A 9,151-nucleotide genomic window follows, 5' to 3' on the forward strand; every position below is an offset into this window, starting at 1 on the left:
AGCAGAAGAAAGACTGTCTAATTCATTCTGTGAAGTCAACATTACCCTAATGCCTAAATCAGAGAAAGATATTACAAGGAAGGAAAGCTACAAACCAGTATCTTAAACAAACATGAATGCAAAACTTTTCACCAAAATATTAAAAAATTGAATTCTACAATGTATGCGAGTAACTATACACCATGACCAAGAGTGATTTGTACAATAACGCATGTCTTGGTTCAACATCAAAAAATCAATTAATGCAATCCATCACATCAACAGCCTAAATGACATGAGCTTTTCAATAGATGAAGAAAAATCATCTGACAAAATCCATCACCCATTCATGATAAAAGTTTCAGTAACCCAGAATAAAGTATCAACATGATTAAAATATAATATCCACAAAGAACTACAGCTAATATCTTACTTAATGGGAGAGCATATTCTCACTAAGATCAGGAACAAGGCAAGAATGGCCTATCTCACTACTCCTTTTCAACATCATACTGGAAGTATGAAACTACCTTTTCCATGGATAGCATGATTGCCTATATAGGAAATTTGAAAAAGACCAACAATCTCCTGTTAAAAAGAAGAAATTAAAGCAAGGTTGTAGCATATAAAGCTAATACAAAGAAGCTGATTAATTTTCTACATATCAAAAATGAACACATACCATTTGAAATTAAAAACATAATACCACTTACAATAGCAGCCACCAAAATAGAAGATTTGAATACAAATGTAAAAAAAAAAATTGTGTAAGATCTATATGAGGAACCCACCAAACTCTGATGAAAGAAGTCAAGGAAGAACTAAAGTCAAGAGATATTATTCCATGTTCACAGATAAGAAGACTGATTATTGTCAAGGTGTCAGTCCTTCCAATGAATATCCAGGGTTATCCTTTAGGATTGACTGGTTTGATCTCCTTGCTGTCCTAGGAACTCTCAAGTGTTCCATCCCTGGGTTGGGAAGATTCCCTGGAGGAGGGCAGGGCAACCCACTCCAGTATTCTTGCCTGAAGAGTCCTGGACAGAGGAGCCTGGCAGGCTACAGTCCATGGGGTCACAAAGAGTTGGACACGACTGAGCGACTAAACACAGCATTGCCTTCTTTATGGTTCAACTCTCACATCTATACGTGACTACCGGGATGGATCTTTGTTGGCAAAGCAATGTCTCTGCTTTTTAATACACTGCCTAGGTTTGTCTTAGCTTTATTCCAAGGGACAAACATCTTTCAGTTTCACAGTTGCAGTCACTGTCTGCAAAGATTTTGGAGCCCAAGCAAATAAAATCTATCCCTGCTTCTACTTTTCCCCTTCATTTGCCATGAAGTGATGGGATTGGATGCCACTGCATCTTAGTATTTTTTAATGTTGAGTTTCATGTCAGCTTTTTCACTCTCCTCTTTCACTCTCATCAAGAGGCTCTTTATTTCCTCTTCACTTTCTTCCATGAGAGTGGCATAATCTTCATATCTGAGGTTGTTGGTATTTCTCCTAGCAATTTTGATTTCAGCTTGGGATTCATCCAGTCAGGTATTTTGCATGATGTACTCGACATAGAATTTAAATAAGCAGGGTGACAGTATACAGTCTTTGTCTATTCCTTTCCCAATTTTGAACCAGTCAGTTATTCCATGTCTGGTTCTTGATGTTTCTACTTGATCCACATACAATTTCTCAGGAGACAGATAAGGTGATCTGGTATTTCCATCTCTTTAAGAATTTTCCTCAGTTTGTTGTGATCTACACAGTCAAAGGCTCTAGCATAGTCGATGAAGCAGAAGTAAATGTTTTCTGGAACTTCCTTGCTTTCTTCATGATCCATGATGAAGATCATGTAGAAAAGATAGTCATTTCAATAAATGATGCAGAAACATCTGGACATTCACTGTGAAAAAAAAAAAAAGAATCTAGAAACAAAGCTTGCATTCTTCATAAAAGTTAATTCAAAATGGATACAGACCTTAATGTAAAATGTAAAAGTATAAAATTTTAGAAGATAATATAGGTGAAAATCTACATAATGTTGGGTTCAGTGTTGACTTTTTTTATTTTATTTTTTAATTTAATTTAATTTTATTTTTCAGTGTTGATTTTTTAAGTACAAAACTAAAGGCATTGTCTATGAAAGAAGAAATTGATGAGTTGGACTTCATAAATATTCAAAAACTTCTGCTGTATGAGAGGCAATGTCAAGTAAATGAGACGACAAATCAAAAACTGAGAGGAAATATTTGCAAAAGTTATTTATTATAAAGGGAAGATATTAAAAATATAAATAGAACTTTTAAAACTCAAAAATAAGAAAACAAGCAACCTGAGTAAAAACTGTGCCAAAGACCTTTACAGACACCACATTAAAGAAGATATAAAGGTGGAAGATAAGAATATGAAAACAGTACAAAGGTACCCCTCTAGTGGAGGATGTTGCCAATGGAAGAAATTATGCACATGTGGGGGCAGAAGCCATACAGAAATCTCTGCACCTTCTGCTCAGTTTTGCTGTAAGTGTAAAACTGCTCTAAAAAATAAAGTCTATGTATGGCAAAAGCTACCACAATATTATAAAGTAATTAGCCTCCAATTAAAATAAATAAATTACTTAAAATAAATTTTAAAAAAGTAAAGCCTAATTAAAAAAAAAAAAATCACATAATGCCCTTTCGGATAGGAAGATCAGGTTAAGTGTCTGCAGAAGTGACAGCTAAGTCTGTGTTTGGTAAATTGGTGGGTCTCAGAACTGGGGGGGAAAATCCAGGCAGAGAATAGGAGTACAAAGGCTTCAAGATGATAGCTATTCAACATGCTTTGCTGTTGTTGTTTAGTTGCTAGTCTTGTCTGACTCTTTTGTGACCTCATGGACTGTAGCCCACCAGGGTCCTCTATCCATGGAATTCTCCAGGGAAGAGTACTGGAAGGTGTTGCCTTTTCCTTAAGATTCCTCCTGGGGATCTTCCTGACCCAGGGATTGAACCCACATCTCCTGCTTTGGCAGGTGGATCAGGGACTGTAAATAGGTCCATGTGACAGGAAAGCAGAACAAATCGAGGCTAGAGAGGTAGCTAGAAGCCGGATTACACAGGCTCATATTATAAGGATTTGAGATTTGTTTGGATTTTACTTCAAGAAATTATTGGTCTAGTCAGCCATTTTTGTTTGGCATTTGCAGTTTCATTCCTTTTCTGCTTCTTTGTCACATTTCATAACAACACTAAAAGACAAATTCAAATCATTTCTCTGTGTGTATATTGGACACTGGAGGAAAAGAAGAAATCTATCTTGTTTGGAGGATATTGGAATAGATGAAGGGGTATGTTCTATTATCTGCACTTGGAAATTTGCAAAGATAGCTCAGAGAGTGAGGGGAATGATGGAGGAAGCTAGGCTAAGAGAGTGAATACTTAGTAGTGGATATCTCATAGCTTCCTTAATGGCTCAGTTGGTAAAGAATCTGCCTGCAATGCAGGAGACCCAGGTTTGATCCCTGAGTTGGGAAGATTCCCTGGTGAAGGAAATGGCTACCCATTCCAGTATTCTTCCCTAGACAGAGGAGACTGGCAAGCTAGGGTCCATGGGGTCACCAAGAGTCAAACACAACCGAGCTATTAACACTATCAAGCCTCATAGCACTTTGTGTTGACAGTATCACTGTCTACATTTTAAAATAATTCTTATGAGAAAGATAGATTAATATTGGTCTTCTGGTTCCAAGAGCCATAATTTAATGAATATATTAAGAATTAAAGAAGACTGATTTCTTAATGGCATCACCAACTCAAAGGATATGAGTCTGAGCAAACTCCAGGAGATAGTGAAGGACAGGGAAGCCTGGCATGCTGCAGTCCATGGGGATGCAAACAGTCAGACACAACTTAGCAACTGAGCAATAAGGATTTCTTAATATGTGATGGTTTTCTAAACCTAATAGACAAAAATGGATTTTGGTGTCAGAAAGGTTTATCCAGGTCTGAGGGTGTCTGATTATTATGCTACATTTTACTGATCTGAATATTATGAATAAATTAAAACACACAGAAGCCAGATAGATTTATCTGACCTTTAACACTTCTTCCTACTTTAATTAAAAAAAAATCTTGATCCTATAGTTTAAACACTGTCTGCCAGGTATAGAATCAGAATCACTGAAAAAATGTAATGTTCTTAAAAATAATAAGAGAGAGGTGAGAGAAGCAACTTTTTATAGGTTTGGAAGATGGTCATAGATGACTGGAAATGCTGTTTTGAATATCTTATCCTACAGAAGAGAAAAGGCATTGTGGTTGCCGTGAGGTAACAGCAAGTGTATTAGCAAAGTTAGAGGGTAGTACTGGCAGAAGCTTGAACCTAAAGAAGGCAAGATAGAAATATTTCTTATTAACCAAAGACTGCGTTAGATATTTCATGGGGGATAAACTAGAGAGGACAGGAAAAGAACTGTTATGTGTGCAAAGATCTTAAGTTACCCTCGCAACTCCTATCAGCGGCTTCCCAGAGATTTGGGTTGTATAGAAGCACTAACAAAAAGAGATTTCATAATAAAATGGGATTGTTTAAAACAGGCAGTTGAGAGTTTCCACCGCTGAAAATATTCAAGGAGAAGTCATTTGCATAGCTCTGGAGAATACTATAGTATTCTCACTGTATGTGAGACCAAGAAAACTTGGAAATGTGAATTTGATTTGGAGTCAAACCCTTCTGAGCCCCAGCCTTTGTTAAATGACTTTATAATTTATAATCTACTAGTTTCACCAAATGGTTTTAAGGATCAAGTACAGACATCTGAAATGGAAAATTTTTCAGTATTCTTTACTGGTAGAGAAAATTGACTAGAGGGCTGGGGAGTTGGGCCAAATCACATTTGTACTCAGGTTGAATTGACATCTAGTGGAAAGAGGGGAAAAGTACGCCTGCTATCAGTGAGATTCTCATAGAACTTTTGGAGTATGATCTCTAGAATCAGGAGAAACCACTTTATAAATAGACCTGACTCATCTCTATATTCATGTCAATTTCAATATGGTCACTTCCAAATAAAAACTGACTTCACTTTTACATAGAAACCCTATTCCCTGGTAGCTCAGCTGGTAAAGAATCCACCTTCAATGCAGGAGGCCCCAGTTCAATTCCTGGGTCGGGAAGATCTGCTGGAGAAGGGATAGGCTACTGACCCCAGTATTCTTGGGCTTCCCTGGTGGCTCAGATGGTAAAGAATCCACCTGCAATGCAGGAGACTTGTGTTCTACCCCTGGGTTGGGAAGATCCCCTGGAGTAGGGCATGGTTACCCACTGCAGTATCCTTCCCTGGAGAATCCCCATGGGCAGAGGTGTCTGGGCTACAGTCCATGGGGTCACAAAGAGTCAGACACAACTAAGCAACTAAACACACACACCTGTGACAATCTTGAAATGAGATATTTAGCTATTTTATTAAATAAATAAGCTTGTTCTCAAGTTAGGCACTTATAGTTTTAATAGATGTTCATGATAACTGAGCTTCAAAATATGCTATGAAGCCAAGCCCTGTGATGTATTGCTTCATACTGTATTTTTACAGAAATATGATTAAAGATGCTTCAGGCAAGGTGCAATGTGTCCAATTGCATGGTAATTAATTTTTTGAGGGAGTTGGGTCACTTTTGAAAGGTTATTATGAAAAAAAAAACACACAGAAACATTAACATGAATATTAAAATTTTGCTATAATAACTATATCAGTACATTTTCAAATATAGATATTTGAAAATATGTATTGCTGTTGTTAGGCTTTCCCTGGTGGCTCAGACGGTAAACCATCTGCCTGCAATGCAGGAGACCTGGGTTCAATCCCTGGGTTGGGATGATCCCCTGGAGAAGGAAATGGCAACCCACTTCAGTACTCTTGCCTGGAAAATTCCATGCATGGAGGAGCCTGGTAGGCCACAGTCCATGGGATCGCAAAGAGTCAAACATGACTGAGCAACTTCACTTGGTCTTCACTGATTGCTGTTGTATTTTGAAATGCTTATACTTGAATTAAAGATGGGGGGAAATAAATAGAATGTATTGTGTCTCCACTATATGTCAGGATCTGTGCTACAAACTTTTCATTTGCCATATAATTCCCATAGACCTCTTGACCAATTTTTAAGCACATGTAGCTATTTTTATTCTTATTTAGCAGTTGCCAAAACTGAGTTTCATGAATTTGAGAACATTTTCCATGGCTTTAAGATTAGTAAATGGCTCATCCAAGAAGTTTGATACTGTAACAATGTCTTTGCATTTTGTATTCTGACCCATTCATGTGAAGAGTTGCCTCATTGGAAAAGATCCTGATGCTGGGAGGGATTGGGGGCAGGAGGAGAAGGGGACGACAGAGGATGAGATGGCTGGATGGCATCACCGACTCGATGGGCATGAGTTTGAGTAAACTCCGGGAGTTGGTTGATGGACAGGGAGGCCTGGCGTGATGTGATTCATGGGGTCGCAAAGAGTTGGACACGACTGAGCGACTGAACTGAACTGAACTGAACTGAGGGAAGTTCCAAGGATACTGGAGTGGGTAGCCATTCCCTTCTTCAGGAGATCTTCCCAACCCAGAGATCAAACCTGGATCTCCCACATTGGAGGCAGATTCTTTGCCATCAGAGCCACTGGGAAGCCCAAGTGTTAGTCTCTTTGTGACCCCACGGACTGTAGCCCACAAGGCTCCTCTGTCCTGGGATTTCACAAGAAAAAATATGGAGCAGGTTACCATTTCCTCCTCCAGAGGATCTTCCCAACCCAGGGATGGGTTACTCACGTCTCCCGTGCCTCCTGCATTGGCAGACAGATTCTTTGCCACTGTGCCACCTGGGAAGCCAGTATAAGTTTGGGTACTTAAAGGCTTGAGAAAATTCCTAGGGTAGGAATAAAAAATGTCAAACTAAAGAAATTAAAAAAAAAAACCAGAATGAGTTCATTTTAGGCAAATAATTGCACAGTTAGAGAAGAGAGCCCACGTGAGGTATGACCCATCCATTCCTGGAAGTATCTAACGGTCCTGGAAGAGAAGATGATGTTCAGACTCTAGAAATCCTCCTACACCTTAAGTGAAGCCTTTACTCTGAAACCATGTAAAGGCACTACAGAAATCACAGTGGGTGCTACAGTGATCACTGTGGGTATGGCTCTAGCTGTGGCTATGGCTTCCACTGTGGCCGAGGACCTGGTTATAGTCATGGATATGGCTCAGGCTGCTGCAGTTACCAACCAGTTTGCTACAGAATTTGCTATTCCTCCTGCTGCTAATCGCCATTGCAGATCATATTGTGCCTTTGAAATGATTGCTCCAACTACAACTTCTGATGAAATCCACCTCTTCTTGCCCCCACCATTAACTTCACACCAAAGTAAGAAATTACTACTGTCTGTCAGGAACCTGATTTAACTTCTAAGAAAAGAAAAAGAAAGTGAAGTTGCTCAGTCATGTCCAACTCTTTGTGACCCTGTGGACTATAGCCCGCCAGGCTCCTCCATCCGTGGGATTTTTCCAGGCAAGAATACTGGAGTGGGTTACCATTTCCTTCTCCAGGGGATCTTCCCAACCCAGGGGTCGAATCTGGGTCTCCTGCATTGCAGGCAGATTCCTTACCATCTGACCACCAGGGAAGTCCCTAACGTCTAAGAAGCTCTTTGCAACTGATGGAGAGAGAATAGTTCCATCACATCACTGAAGATAGAAGATCTCATTCTGATCGTTTTTCAGGTGTAGCTTCTTACACTTTTTTTCTTTCTGTGCTGTGGCTATTTGCATAAATGCAGGAGGAATATACAATTGGAGTACAAGAAAATGGAGCAAAAATGTCAGTTTCTTAATAAAAAGTCTTTACTAAGAAGTCTGGTTTCTTTGTCAGAGATCATTGATTTCAGAAGTTTGCAGCCTCTTGGAAAGCTGGATGAGCACACTTAGGATAAGACTATGTTCCTTTTATGGTTGAATCCAAATATTGGTTCTTTGACATGTTTCTTATTCCATGGTAAGTCCATCTATTACTTTATTTCTAAATATAAACACAAATATCACACTCAAAATTTCCTATCTTATGTGGAAAAAAGGATTAGAAGAGAGAGGTCAATGAAAAGAGGAGTCTATCCATGAGACAAGTGTACTAGTCCAGGACAGAAGTGGTTGGTTGTATCTTGGGTTCAAGTGTCAGTAATGAAGGGGAACAGGATTAAACACTTAACATTTTTTGAGATATGTGAAGCAAGAAGTCTTGGAGCAAGCTGACTAGAGCTATTACAACAGCTGGAGATAATCAGTTGCACAGGGAATGCTACTCAGTATTATGTAACAACTTAAGTGGGAAAGGAATTTGAAAAAGAATGGACACATGTGCATGTGTAACTGAGTTGCTTTGCTCTGCACCCGGGACTAACACAACATTGTAATCAATTATACTCCAGCATAAAATAAAACATGTAAGAAGATGCCATTGGCCTTTCTCCTAGATTGTGACTTTCAACACATCCCATTTGTTCTGACATCATCTTCTAAGGAAATCTTTCTTCTCTGAGTCTGTTTGAATGCTCTTCCTCTCAATACCAGTTTGCAAGTTACCTCTAAATATTTTGATGTTAAGTACTTGCTTCTCAACAAAAATATTTCAGTTTTTAGAGTTTATTTTTCACTTTTGGAAAACAAAGTAAAAATTCATACATTCAGGAAAAAAAAAAAACAAACACTTGTATTTGCTGCTTCTGCTTTTCTGATCTTGAGCATATTCTAGGAACAGAGAGTTAGAATAAGGCTTCTAATAAAGTTTCCTTTGTCCTGGGAAGTCTTTTAAAATAAGTATTAGAACTAATTAATAGGCTATAATATTTGGGCTATCTTTTGTAAACCAAGCATTGGTTATTTGGTTTTTAGGTCAAATTAAACATCAATTCTCAAGCATTTTAAAACCAAGTTTCTGTTTAATTTTGGACACTTTATAATGGTGACACACACATCTTGCTCACAGTAGGTACTGCAAAGGACTAAGGAGTGGGTCTTTCTATTTGTTGTGCTTTTTATCTGCCAGGAGTTTGTGCTAAGGAATAATAGCTTAAAGATTTGGTGTGGTGATGGAATGACATTGCTGTGGCAATATAATTTGAAATGGTTGACCTCAGAGGCCTTGCAAATTGCCTTGA

The sequence above is a fragment of the Dama dama genome, chromosome 31, assembly GCF_033118175.1.
Source record: "Dama dama isolate Ldn47 chromosome 31, ASM3311817v1, whole genome shotgun sequence".
NCBI classification, from domain to species: domain Eukaryota; kingdom Metazoa; phylum Chordata; class Mammalia; order Artiodactyla; family Cervidae; genus Dama; species Dama dama.